The 15,000-nt window shown below is 43.4% G+C and overlaps 1 long non-coding RNA gene across 1 annotated transcript; it reads right to left on the bottom strand.

Moving 5' to 3' along the window:
• Window positions 1-804: 804 nt before the first annotated feature.
• Window positions 805-14,713, bottom strand: LOC116544755. The gene is made up of 2 exons (XR_004266018.1): window positions 14,677-14,713; window positions 805-979 (listed from the first exon to the last, which is right to left on the bottom strand). It is a non-coding gene; the product is annotated as an uncharacterized LOC116544755 (long non-coding RNA).
• Window positions 14,714-15,000: the final 287 nt, after the last annotated feature.

Genomic DNA, 15,000 nt, shown 5'->3' with positions numbered 1-15,000 from the left:
AAGAGGTGGGGCCGTCAAAGTACTGATTTGCTTTCTTTCATGTCTGGACCCTGGAAAACGTACATCCTGCACAGAAAATGCCATCTCACGCTTTGTAGCACATTGTAGTCATGTCCAGTAGGTTTGCTCCAGGCAGAGCACACCTGCTGCTATGATGAGACACAGGGCGTTTTATTGTTTGATTTTTCCTAGTAACCAACATGCTGAGTTTCCTAGCCAAGGAGAGCTTAGATCAAACCTCAGCATAGGCGCCAATACACTTCATAGTTTAAGACGCAAAGCTCATGTAACAAATCTGCACACCATGTACTTGTACCCTAGAACTTAAAATAAAAGTTAAGAAAAAATACAGATAGATTTTTTTTAAAGAGTTTGTTTCAAAATTCAAATATGAATCAGCCATGTCTATTGCCAATAATACTGTCTGTGTATGTTTGCCTGTATAAATAATACTCTGATTTTGTTCAAAAAAGAAGCAAGAAAGTTATTCTGGTGACTCCCTGTCAAACCACCAGGCGGTCCTGCAGCCGCTGAAGGAGCCTGACCTCTCCCTTGGCCTTGGCAGCATGGCCCTATGAGGCCAAGGCAAGTCTGTAGAGAGGGCACTGGAAGTAGAGTCTTGTAAGCAAAGGCTGCACCATGCCACGGGCCTCTCCAGCTGTATATGGCCTGCCCTCCTCCCCGATGCAAAGCCAGGCACACTCAACCACACAAGTATCGAGGGCGAGCAAGCTACAAATCTTGAGAATGGCAGTTATTTAACCCTCCTTGCATTTTTTAGAAAAGACCAAGAAGATGCCAACATTCAGTTAATATGTAGATTTTTAAAAACTACATCTATAAGAAACTTTTTGTCCCCATGATATTCAGGGTAATCACCAGTCACAAGCTTTTATTTATTTATTTATTTGCTTTTCTTTATTCTGTCTTTCAGATTTCCTCTATCAAGAGGTCTCCAGCCTGGGGCAGTGGCATGTGCCTGTCTCAAAAAAGAAAAAAAAAAAGATAAGAAAAAACAAACTTTTCAAATGATATCAATTACCTCATCCCCAAATCAATGTAAAAGTCCATAAAAAGGTGAAATGGGCGGGTGTGGTGGTTCATGCCTGTAATCCCAGCACTTTGGGAGGCAGAGGCAGGCAGATCACTTGAGGTCAAGAGTTTGAGAGCAGTCTGGCCAACATGGAGAAAACCTGTCTCTTCTACAAATACAAAAATTAGCTGGGTGTGGTGGCATATGCCTATAATCTCAGCTACTTGGGAGGCTGAGGCAGGAAAATTGCTTGAACCTGGGAGGTGGAGGTTGCAATGAGCCGAGGTTACGACACTGCACTCCAGCCTGGGTGACAGAGTGAGATTCCGTCTCAAAAAAAAAAAAAAAAAAAGTAAGGTGAAATGAGAGCTGTTAATGTTTTGATAATTTAGGCAAAGTTAACAAAATGAAGTTTATCTTACAAAAAGCACATCTTCTGTTTAATTATATCTAAGTTGTCTTGATAAAGTTTCATTTCTTTCACCATTCTTATAAATGGTTTAGCTATAAATAAAAAAGTAAAATCAGTCTGGGCAGGGTTACTCACACCGTAATCCCAGCACTTTGGAAGGCTGAGGCAGGTGGATCACCTGAGGTCAGGAATTTGAGACCACCTGACCAATATGGTGAAACCCTGTCTCTACTAAAAATAAAAAAAATAGCCGGGCATAGTGGTAGGCACCTGTAGTCTCAGCCACTCAGGAGGCTCAGACAGGAGAATTACTTGAACCTGAGAGGTGGAGGGGGTGTAATGAGCTGAGATCGTGCTACTGTACTTCAGCCTGGGCAACAGAGTGAGACTATATCTAAAAAAAAAAAAAAAAGTAAAATCAACAATTTAGTCTAATCAACTATATAAAAATTTGGGGTGTTGCACTAAGGGATACTTTTTTAAAAACTTTACTTTTGGCTGGATGTGGTGGCTCATGCCTAACACTTTGGAAGGCCAAGATGGGTGGATCACCTGAGGTTAGGAGTTTGAGACCAGCCTGGCCAACATGGCAAAACCCCGTCTCTACTAAAAATACAAAAATTAGCTGGGCACAGCGGTGCATGCCTGTAATCCCAGCTACTTGGGAGGCTGAGGCAGGAGAATCGCTTGAACCCAGGAGGCAGAGGTTGAGCCAAGATTGTGCCACTGCACTCCAGCCTGGGTGACAGATTGAGACTGCGTCTTACAATAATAATAATAATAATAATAATAATAATTGTCAATCTGGTTATCTAAAGAGGTAACAATAATCTATTAATGCTTTGGGAAAACAAGTTGGGTTGTCTTTGAAGACCAGGCTTCTTAGTTCATTTAAAAATATTTTAATTTACAGCATGTGCCAAGCATTTTTATCTCCCCAGTATACAGTTGTGAACCAATCAGATAAGGCCCTGACCATTTTCAGCATTCTATCTAGTTGGGGTGGGACTGGAGGCTTAATTAAGAGAGATATAGAAAAATATGCATCTAAGTAACATAAGTATGGAGGTGAGATGAAGCAACTAACAATATGGTAGAGATATCAGTAGTAGTATTTTGCAGCCTTGTAACCTCTATTTGACTTTTAGGTTTGGGTAGTATTTAAGTTATAGGTAGTGTAAAAAAGCCTTAATTTTTCACTTTCCTTGCTGGTAAAGGTATGTTTATTTAGACTCTTCTTCTTTTTTTTTTTTAGATGGAGTCTCGCTTTGTTGCCAGACTGGAGTGCAGTGGCGTGATCTTGGCTCACTGCAACCTCCGCCTCCCTGGTTCAAGTGATTCTCCTGCCTCAACCTCCTGAGTAGCTGGGACTACAGGCGCGTGCCACCACACCCAGCTAATTTTGTATTTTTAGGGACGGGGTTTCACCACATTGGCCAGGATGGTTTCAATCTTGTGACCTTGTGATCCGCCTGCCTCAGCCTCTCAAAGTGTTGGGATTACAGGTGTGAGCCACCGTGCCCGGCCCTAGACTCTTCATTTAAAGTAGCATTTAACATGGCTGGGTGTGGTGGCTCACACCTGTAATCCCAGGACTTTGGGAAGCTGAGGTGGGCAGATCACTTGAGGTCAGGAGTTTGAGACCAGCCTGGCCAACATGGTGAAACCCAGTCTCTACCAAAAATACAAAATTTAACCGGGTGTAGTGGCAGGCGCCTGTAGTCCCAGCTACTCAGGAGGTGAGGCAGGAGAATCACTTGAACCAGGGAGGCTGAGGTTGCAGTGAGCTGAGATTGTGCCACTGCACTTCAGCCTGGGTGAGAGAGTGAGACTCTGTTTCAACTAAATAAATACATAAATAAATAAAAATAAAAGTAGTGTTTAACACAACAACTCTGTGAAAGCCATTCCCTTACATAATCACAAGCAAATTAGCTGCATACTCTTTCCTGTATTTTACAATTTAACATGATTTTAGGCCTCAATCTGCTCTTCAAATCACTGATATTTTAAATTTGGTCATGGCCGGGCACGGTGGCTCAAGCCTGTAATCCCAGCACTGTGGGAGGCCGAGGCGGGTGGATCACGAGGTCAAGAGATCGAGACCATCCTGGTCAACATGGTGAAACCCCGTCTCTACTAAAAATACAAAACATTAGCTGGGCAAGGTGGCGCGTGCCTGTAATCCCAGCTACTCAGGAGGCTGAGGCAGGAGAATTGCCTGAACCCAGGAGGCGGAGGTTGCGGTGAGCCGAGATCGTGCCATTGCACTCCAGCCTGGGTAACAAGAGCGAAACTCCGTCTCAAAAAAAAAAAAAAAAAAAAAAAAATTTGGTCATGAGTAGAAAGTGAGTTTTGACTTATAGAGTGATTATATTTTTACTTTAAAAACTTGTTAATATTTTAGGACAGTTTGGAGCCTCTATTTTTTTTTAATATTTAAATTCCCATTGCTTAGTCTAATAGCTTCTGCTAAGTGAAAATATTATATATGCAATTAAACAAATTGGCATATGCTTTCAGGAATTTTCTTTAATTTTTAAATTTTGTCATTATTGAGGTTAATTTTTTTACTCACTGTTCACTTATATATAAACACTTTGTGAAGTGAAATAGTCTTAAGTATGATGTATGATACACCTACATATAAATGAAAATGGCATGCACAATGACACTTTGCCATGGGAACTGTACTGGAAGGTTTATGAAAACATGTGAAATTGAACCTACAGTTGTGTTATTAGTGACTATAAGCAGCAGTGCTAAATTTATTGCACTTGATGAATGAATGTATTTAGTCTAGTCACAGTTACTTTGGTTTAAATGCATGTGTCGGCTGGGCATGTTGGCTCACGCCTGTAATCCAAGCACTTTGGAGGTCAAAGTGGGCGGATCACCTGAGGTCGGGAGTTCAAGACTAGCCTGACCAACATGGTGAAACCCTATCTTTTTTAAAAAAAGAAATTAAATGCATGTGTCTTTAGGGTATTAGTTTTCACATGGCTATAAAGACCCCAAACTGGGTAATTTATAAAGAAAAGTGATTGAATTGATTCACACTTCCACAGGGCTGGGGAGGCCTCAGGAAACTTACAGTCATGGTGGAAGGAGAAGAGGCACATTATATGTGGTGGCAGACGAGAGAGAGTGAACCAGCTAAAGGAAAGAGCCCCTTATAAAACCATCAGATCTTGTGAAAACTCACTCAATCATGAGAACAGTATAGGGGAAACCGCCCCTGTAATCTAATCACCTCCCCCTAGGTCCTGCCTTCAACACGTGGGGGATTGTATGGATTACATTTGGAGATGAGATTTGGGTGAGGACACAGAGCCAAACCATATCAGAGTTTTAAAAAATGTATTTGTAATTTGTACTCTTGGCAGGGTATTCTTGGACTGCAGGGGTTATTGTCAATGTGTGATTCGTGCTTTTATTTTATAGAATCATCTAATGTGGTGTACCAATTTTTATAAGTGATACATAATTATAATAATTGTATATTTGACAACCTATTAAAATATTTTGCATGGAAATTCTTTTATTAATTGTAACATGCTAACAAACTGATAGTGGTTTAAAAATAGCTAATTCAACAACAACAAAAGAAAAAAGGTTAAAAGTAAACATTTTTTATGGGAAATCTCTTATTCAAAATTCTTTCAAGATTTTAACTTATTTAGTGACTAGTTCTGTATTTTTTCATGAGGAATAAATATGTCTCTGGAAGGAAAAAAACATTGCTATTAATAGTTATATGAACCTTCCAGAACCTAATCCAACACCAGACAACTGAGGCTAAAGAAACGCTAGATTGCAGCCTCAGCGGCCAGACATGAAGAAGGAAAACAGGCTGGGTGCAGTGGCTCACACCTATAATCCCAACTTTTTTTTTTTTTTTTTTGAGACAAAATCTCACTCTGTCACCCAGACTGGAGTACAGTGACACCATCTTGGCTCACTACAACCTCTGCCTCCCAGGTTGAAGCAGTTCTCCTGCCTCAGCCTCCTGAGTAGTTGGGACTACAGGTACATGCCACCACGCCTAGCTAATTTATTTTATTTTATTTTTAGTATAGACAGGGTTTCACCATGTTGGCCAGTCTGGTATTGAGCTCCTGACCTCAGGTGATCCACCCTCCTCAGACACCCAAAGTTCTGGGATTACAGCTGTGAGCCACACACCTGGCCTTCAGCATTTTTGAGACCGAGATGGGTGGATCGCTTGAGTCTAGGAGTTCAAGAGCAGCTTGGGCAACATGGTGAAACCTCATCTCTACGAAAACAACAAAAAAATTAGCTGAGCATAGTAGTGTGTGCCTGTAGTCCCAGCTACTCAGAAGACTGAGGTGGGAGGATCACTTGATCTCAGGAGGTTGAGGCCGCAGTGAGCTGTGATCACGTCATTGCTCTCCAGCCTGGGCAACAGAGTGAGACCCTGTCTTAAAAAAAAAAAAAAAAAAAAAAAAAAAAAAAAAAAAAAAAGGACACTCAAAACAGGAATGGCAATCAATCCAGCAATTCCAGTATTTAACTGGCTTTCAAGGTGGTTGCTCCTGAACTAAAGGAAAAGCTACCAAGCAAGCTTTCCTCAGAGTGAGGCGCTCACATTCCTTCCTGGAAGAAGAAGTCTGGAGCGGCCAGCTTCCTCACCTTGCCTGACAGGAGTGACCACTGGTCACCTATGTCTGAATGGCATGCCTGGCATGGTATCAAAGCCTTCTCATGACAATTGAGTCTAAGGTAGAAATGATACCTTTTTAAAACACATGAGAATGTATGGAAGAATCTAGTTCTTTTAAAAAAGAGGCATAGAAAGTTTGAGAAGGAGAAATATTTTGGATAACAATGACTTTACTCATTTTAAGTGCTATTTATTTGAGCCTCACCAATTAAAATGGTCCAGATTGAGTGCCACACTCTCCACCTCCAATGGTGTGTTATGTTATCCAGCTGGACCAATGCATTTCTGAGTTATTTATTTTTTGAGATAGGGTCTTGCTCTGTTGCCCTGGCTGGAGTGCAGTGGTGCAATCATGGCTTACTGCAGCCTTGATTTCTCTGGGCTCAGGTGACCCTCCCACCACAGCCTCCTGAGTAGCTGGGGCCACAAGCGCATGCCACCATGCCCAGCTAATATTTTTATTTTTAGTACAGACAGGGTTTCACTATGTTGCCCAGGCTGGTATCAAACTTCTGGGTTCAAGCAATCTTCCCAGCACAGCCTCCCAAAGTGCTGTGATTACAGGCATGAGCCATTGTGCCCAGCCTGTTATTTTTTTTAAAAGTTAAAAACCCCTTTGTGCTTGATATTTTTTCAGTAACATAAAAATGCCAGCATAAAGGAAATGAAATACAAAGGAACATGACCAAGCCACCAAGTTGAGAAAGAGGCTCAGTGTGCTCCTGTATCTTTTATCTTTAGCCCATGGTCCCCAAAATAAATAAATAAACAGGAAGGATGTTTTTATATAAGACTGTTTAAAATGTTATTGATTTCAGCCCTTGGTAAGCTGAGAAACTACCCTTCCCATCAGGTCCCTAGAGATGAGACACTAAAAACAACAGATGCAAAGAGCTTTCTAAATAATCAACAAGCCTTTATGGAAACGCTGGCGAATGGTTAACATTTTGAAAAAGTCATCTAGCTCTGTGCAGTCTGCACTTTCTTCTATGAGATAAAAGAGCTGTCAGAAGTGCTTATCCTTGGCCGGGCGCGGTGGCTCAAGCCTGTAATCCCAGCACTGTGGGAGGCCGAGGCGGGTGGATCATGAGGTCGAGAGATCGAGACCATCCTGGTCAACATGGTGAAACCCCGTCTCTACTAAAAATACAAAAAATTAGCTGGGCATGGTGGCGCGTGCCTGTAATCCCAGCTACTCAGGAGGCTGAGGCAGGAGAATTGCCTGAACCCAGGAGGCGGAGGTTGCGGTGAGCCGAGATCGTGCCATTGCATTCCAGCCTGGGTAACAAGAGCGAAACTGTCTCAAAAAAAAAAAAAAAAAAAAAAAAAAAAAAAAAAAAAGTGCTTATCCTTAAACAAGTGCTGTAGTAAAGATAAAATATTTTTATTACATGTGTTATTTGATTATGAAAACTGTACTTTTCCAGAACCTCTGGTGATTTCTGATTTCAGATGAACTCGGTATTGACACACACACACACTGAGTCCTTTCCTTTAACACTGTCAGCAGGAAATTGCCTGGAGCTCCTAACAGGTCAAAAGCACAGCCTCTGTGGCCTGATTTGTAGGTAGATTGCCTAAGATTGATTTTTGAGAGCTGGATCTTTAAGAGCTGAATTAGGCAAGCAAACTAAAGAGCTGGATGTATCAGCGAATATAACCTCGCTTGCACAGATGGACAAGTACTAACTAATTTTCTTAAGTTCAATTAAAAAAAACAAAAAGCTTCAGATCACATTTTAAAAAGTTGAGTCCTCACTAATGACAACTCTAAAGTGTCTCCAGTGAGGAACTACTATGTTATAGAAGATCTGCCTTCCATAATGTGTTTTTGTAAGAAAAATGCTACAAGCCCATGATCCTCTCACCCAGCAAGCAACTCCAGCAGCTGGCAGTGTGGGGCCAGGCAGCTTCCTTGAGCCTTCAGGGCAGTCGTGGGTGTTTCTGACACAAAGGCCTGGAGAAGCAACACACATTTTGTTCACTTCTCCTGGTCCCCCCCAACTGGCTCAGAATGATGTACCTGAAATCCACCTCTCATCCCCACACACAAGGACTGAGAAGGGAGGCAGTAATCCACTTGTCAGCCTCTTCACACCTCTGTGTGGGTACACACTTGGGTCTCATGCCTCGCCAGGTGCTGACTTGAACACACCTTACCATGAAAACATTTGAAATGAAATCAGATATATGTCTACAAAAAGAGTCAAACTCTAAAATATTTTGAAGAGACTTGTTCTGAGCCAAATATGAGTGACCATGGCCTGTGACACAGCCTGGTCCTGAGAACATGTGCCGGAGGTGGTTGGGGCACAGCTTGGTTTTATACATTTTAGGGAGGCATGAGACATCAATCAAATACATTTAAGAAATACATTGGTGGCTGGGCACGGTGGCTCACACCTGTAATCCCAGCACTTTGGGAGACTAAGGCAGGCAGATCACGAAGTCAAGAGATCAAGACCATCCTGGCCAACATGGTGAAACCCCATCTCTACTGAAAATACAAAAATTAGCCGGGCGCGGTGGCTCAAGCCTGTAATCCCAGCACTATGGGAGGCCGAGGCGGGTGGATCACGAGGTCAAGAGATCGAGACCATCCTGGTCAACATGGTGAAACCCCGTCTCTACTAAAAATACAAAAAATCAGCTGGGCATGGTGGCGCGTGCCGGTAATCCCAGCTACTCAGGAGGCTGAGGCAGGAGAATTGCCTGAACCCAGGAGGTGGAGGTTGCGGTGAGCCGAGATCGCGCCATTGCACTTCAGCCTGGGTAACAAGAGCGAAACTCCGTCTCAAAAAAAAAAAAAAAAAAAGAAAATACAAAAATTAGCTGGGCCCGGTGGCTCATGCCTGTAGTCCCAGCACTTAAGGAGGCTGAGACAGTTGAATCGCCTGAGGTCAGGAGTTTGAGATCAGTCTGGTCAACGTAGTGAAATCCCGTCTCTACTAAAACTACAAAAAATTATCTGGGTGTGGTGGTGGGCACCTATAATCCCAGCTACTAGGGAGGCTGAGGTAGGAGAATCGTTAGAACCTGGGAGGCAGAGGTTGCAGTGAGCCGAGATCACACCATTGCACTCCAGCCTGGGCAACAAGAGCAAAACTCCATCTCAAAAAAAAAAAAAAAAAAAAAAATTAGCTGGGCATGTTGGTGCTCACGTGTAGTCCTAGCTACTGGCTGAGACAGGAGAATTGCTTGAACTTGGGAGGTGGAAGTTGCAGTGAGCTGAGATCATGCCACTGCACCCCAGCCTGGGTGACAGAGCAAGACTCCGTCTCAAAAAAACAAAACAAAACATTGGTTTGGTTCAGAAAGGCGGGACAACTCAAAGCATGAGGGCTTCCAGGTGAATTTAAACATTTTCTGGTTGACAATTGGTTGAGTTGTCTAAAGACCTCGGATTGATAGAAAGGGAATGTTCAGGTCAAGATAAAGACTGTGGAGACCAAAGTTCTTTTGAAGTCTTATACTGACTGTCCTTAGAGAAGACAGATGACAAGTGTTTCCTATTCAGTTCTTAGTTAATCTCTTTAGGATTGGGAGGGTCTAGAAGAAAAAGATCTAGCTATGTTAATAGAGATTCTTTATAGTACAAATTTTCCCCCACAAAAAACAGCTTTGCAGGGCCATTTCAAAATATGGCAAAGAAACATGTTTTGGGGTGAAATATTTTTATTTTCTTCTTTGTCTCATGTTATGCCAGAGTCACGTTGGAAAGTATGTCATGATATATATGGTTAAATAAAACCCATCTTTTTTGTTTGTTTGCTTTTGAGAGGGAGTCTCACTCTGTTGCCAGGCTGGAGTGGAGTGGTGCACAGAAACAAGGAATGTTGAGCAGAGAGGGCTGCTCCAACAGACCAAAGAATGGAGAAGGGTGCAGGAGGGGCCTCCTTAGCCATCCCACATGGAGTCAGACATCTCAGCTAGTGAGCAAGTCCAAACCTAGTCATTAGGTGTCCAGGAGTGTGGAGTCCTCCTGCCAGCACTGGCCCTATTAAGAGTAAGGCATAACCACGGGGCACAGGGACCAAGAGGTTACTACAGAAAGTAAAGCTGTGCTCTGAAGCGCCCCCTGCAGGACCCTGTCCAGAGAGTCAGTAGGAGGTGAGGCCGCTGGTCAGCACTCTGGGCTATTCTGTGCTCCCTCCCACCTGCCCCTCCATTGGCCCAAGCTCTAGTCCCACTTGCTTTGTCACCCACTGCCTCTGGCAGCTTCCTCTCTGGCCTTCAGTGTTCTCATTTATCCAGTGAATACAGCATCTCTCCTCTAATCACAGGTATTCATGCAGCGATATAAATGATGTGGAAGTGCTTTGAAAAATGTAGTGAGGGAAAGACTGGGGCACTGACTTCCCATTTTCCCGAGTCCTGCTTCAGAACCACTCTCCCCTAACTCCGTCTTGGCCCTTTGACCAAACTTTGCCTACTGAAGGGCATAACTACATGGTACCCCCAGAACGGGGATGGATATTACAGCCCCCATTTCTTCTCTTTGCTATTTGCCATGATCACTCTTAAACCTAGAGACTGGGCCCCCTTTCCCTGGCTGGTGGGGCGCTCTCCCTAGACCAAAAGGGCGGGGCACATAGGAATCATAATGGGCATTCTGACACAGTGTGATGCGAGCGGTGGGCGTGAGATAAATGCTGGAGCGGCTCTGGGCACACCCCAGTTACTCATTTGGACTCATTGGGACAAGTGACTAACTAGAATCCTGACTGAAGAAATGACAAGAAAGCTCCCTCCGATTTCTCAACCTCCATCCCACCTGATACCACGCCTTCCTCATCCCCCCCACCGTTCTAATCCAACACGCCCTCCTCAGCCAACCCACTTGCCCGCTATTTCTCCTCAGGCTCACAGGCCTCTTTCCCCACCCCATAAGTATGTCGATTTTTCAGTTTTTTGCCCTAACTGTTATCCCATTGCGGCTCGTGCCCGCCTTCCCCACTGTACTGCCCTAAAACTCCTCCTGCCCTGCTCTTCTGCTGCTCGTAATGTACCAATTATTTGCAAATGCTGTGGTTTCAGAGCTCTCTCTGGTGACTTCCCCACCTATGCCTTTAGCCCTCCTAAACCTGGTTCCAGCACTCTTTTCTGTGACTTCTCTACCTCTTCCCCTACTCCTCCTGACCCTGCGGGCCAACACAGTGGTCTCAAAATTCGTTCCTATGACTCCTTTATCTGTCCTCCTACTCCTCCTCCTAGCCCTGTTTCCCAATGCCGTGGTCCCGGAACCCCTTCCCTTGACTCCTCTAACTCTTCCCATACTCCTCCTCCTCGCCCTGCTTCCCAAAGCCGAGGCCCCAGAACTCCTTCCCGTCACTCCTCTAGCTCTTCCTCTACTCCTCCTCCTTCTTGCCTTGTTTTCCAACGCCGTGGTATCAGAATTCCTTCCCGTGACTCCCCTAGCCATCCCTATACCCCTCCTCCCAGCCCTCCCCTTTTTTAGTCCCGAGCCTCCAGCCCCACCACCCCCAACCAGACCTGGCACTTCACACATCTCATCTTGGGGGTGGTTTTCCTGCTCCTGGAGCAGTGCTCCTGCCGTTCAGGATGGCCAGGACCATGGCTTCAGCAGCCTGAACTGCTGGACAAACAAAAGCAAGACAACGGCAAACCAGCATTCTGCCTCAGTAAGTCACAGGAGCCCTTTCCGGGGCCAGGTCCTGGTCACCTATTGCCATCCGTATTTTGCCTTCATTGCCATCGTTAATCCTCTTTGATTTCCCTTCTCTAAACATTCTGCTCCTTTCCTTCCCTGCCTGATCAGCCAGCCTGCCTGAGCTTCTACATGTGTCCTGGGCTTCTCCATGGAAGTCGGTCTGTAGCCACAGAGCAAGCCGCAGGGCCGGTGACAGAGAAGGTAGAGGGAAGTGAGGAGTGGGAAGCACCCCATCTGTTCTCTACAAAGGTAAGTCCTGCCCTGGGTTAAGGTGAGTGCAAGAACCATGACCCCTGACAGCTCACAGGGCACAAGGCCCTGCTATAGATAGATGGAGACTCAGTTCTGCTTTTGTTCGTGTTTTTCGGGTCTTGTTTATTCCAGAATTTATTTGTATTCACCCTAGGATTCCAGAACCATGGCAGGGACTTTAGATATCTAGATTCAACAGAATCTCAATCAAAATCCCACTATATTTTTGAGAACTTGACAACTAAAATGTATATGGAAATGCAAGAGCCAAGGCTAACCAACACCCTCCCGAGAAGACATTTTTGCCTACCAGATATCAGAACTCATCATGAAAATTATGGAAATTAAGATGGTGTAGGAGTGGGGAAAGCATAGACAAGTGGCGCAGGATGAGAGCAGAAAGAGACCCCACATTGGTCTGCCCATGCGTGACTACTGAGCGCTTGAGATGTGTTATTAAGTGTAGAACTTGCACTGGAATTTTTAAAAAGAATTATTTACCAAACCTGGGGCGTATTAGATACAACCAATTTTAACTTAATATCCTTTAAATCAGCTTTGAAGTGTTTCACACACATACAAATTGGCAGGCAACGCTTGTCCTACGGTGAAAGTCACCTTATCATCAACTGCTGCCAGTGTTCTCACGCAACGTTGAAAAATTATTTATCCTGAACATGAAAAAGGGTAACAAATTTAATTAATTATGTAAAACTTGTCACTTTTAGTTTTCCCCTAGCAAAGATCCAAATAAATGTACAAGTAACTAATATATATGATTAACACAATCCTGGATCATTCCCATACCAAAACCAGATGCTCTTTTAATTTTAAACCCATCATCAGAGAACAAGAGAAAGTCATTTCATTTTACACAGAACAAAATTCACATGTGCCAAGAAAGAAAGGCCCAAGAGAAACAAAACAAAAACCCTGGTGCTGACACTGACGTCCAGTGCCCCAGTTACACAGTGGCCCAAAGGTCACTGATCAAAAATAAAATAGTGGCTGCATATCACTGCAATTAAATCTAAGAGGCTTTAACCCTTTGGCATCAGAAATACAGACGTTTCCAATTACGTAAACGCATATGTGCCAGTGTGGAAAGAAAAAGAGCCACCATTCACTAGGACACGCAGAAAATTGGCTTTAACAGACAATTAGAAGGTTAGGTAGAAACCCGAAAATGGTTATTAGCTACTTGTGTCATCAATTTAAGTGGAGGTGATTCAGTCCTAAGGCTCAGTGGTAAAATGCATGGGGCAAAATGTATGCTGAGTCATAGGTTTAAAGCAAAACAAGAAAACAAAGTATAAAACTACCCAGCCTGGCAGCATGTGCCCAAGTCAGAGAGCTCTGCCATTAGGATGGACAGAAACTGTTAAGATTCATATTGTTTCTTCTCAGAAGGACTCAACAAAAATGAATCTTGAACCACAGAATGAGGAAATCCAAAGAATGCCGATTTGTGCTGATTTCCTGAACAAAGTGCCTTTTATTATGAAAACAAAAAGAAAAGAAGAAATAATAAAAACTATACTCCCATGTTTCACTTAACAGTGTTTGAGTTCCTGGAAGAACCTATATAATGGAGGCAGCTTTCACGTAAGAAATTATGCCGATCATGTCAAATTTTCACTATAACTTTCCTTCATCACACCCAGCTAATTTTTTGTGTTTAGTAGAGACGGGGTTTCACCGTGTTGCTGAAATCCTGACCTCAGGCGATCTGCCTGCCTCGGCCTCCCAAAGTGCTGGGATTACAGGCATGAGCCACCATGGCTGGCCATGTCTCAATTTTTACATTGAAACTTTGAAATTATTTTATCAGGTTCCTTTTTCTCTTTCAATGTGGATACTAGATGATATTGAGTCTAGATAGACAGTATTTAGTGTAGATAGACAATACGTGTCTCACTTCATATTTTTATTGGATGGCACTGATCTATAAGATAACAGAAAAATATCTTCAGGACCTCAAATTAGGAAAAGATGCCATAAGTGGCAGTTGAGGAAGCAATAACCATAAACGGAAAGATTAATGTATCTGACCACATTTAAGGTTTCGGTGTCAAAAAGACAGCATTAAGAGACTAAAATGGCAAGCCACGCAGAAAATATATTTGCAGCACAGACGATTCTCTATAAAGAAGTTCAACACTGTCTCCCAGACACTCAAACGCACCCCGCGGCACATGGTGTCCAGAATGAATGAATGAACATATGGTGGAGAAGAGCGCAGGCTTTAAAGTTGGTGTTTAGGTGTTCACTAAACTTGGGGTGGCTAATTCCTGAGCATACTTTTGGAACTTTTAAAGTAAACGATATTGTATAAAGTATCTAGAGTCATTCGCAGAAAATAAAAAGGTAAGATGTGGGCTGCCAGGGGCGGGAGGGACAGGGAGATGCAGAGTTGTTTCATGTGCGTGAAGACGTTCTGAGGACAGGTTTCATGCAAATGAATATCCTTAGTATGACTATATTGTGTTCTTAAAAATGCCTAAGATGGGGAGGCCATGGTGGGGAGATCAGAAGGTCAGGAGTTGGAGACCATGCTGGCAAATATGGTAAAACCCGTCTCTTCTAAAAATACAAAAAAATTAGCTGGGCGTGGTGGTGCACACCTGTAATCTCAGCTACTCAGGAGGCTGAGGCAGGAGAATTGCTTGAACCCGGAAGGCGGAGGTTGCAGTGAGCTGAGATCCTGCCACTGCACTCCAGCCTGGGTGACAGATTGAGATTGTGTCTCAAAAAAAAAAAAAAGAAAAAAAAAAGCCTAAGATGTTTAGTGTTGTTGTTTTTAACATTTAATGTGTATTTTGCAACAATTCAATATTTTAAAAAACTCTGAAGTCCCCATGTTACTGAGGATGGGAAAGAGCTATTCTGTCTATATTATATATTGGTGATATTGGCGACATTGACCAGAATATTCTCTCACATGGAAA

Source organism: Sapajus apella, unplaced genomic scaffold (genome assembly GCF_009761245.1).
Source record: "Sapajus apella isolate SASKATOON/1434 unplaced genomic scaffold, GSC_monkey_1.0 scaffold229, whole genome shotgun sequence".
Classification (NCBI taxonomy): domain Eukaryota; kingdom Metazoa; phylum Chordata; class Mammalia; order Primates; family Cebidae; genus Sapajus; species Sapajus apella.
This window is presented reverse-complemented; position numbering and strand designations above follow the sequence as displayed.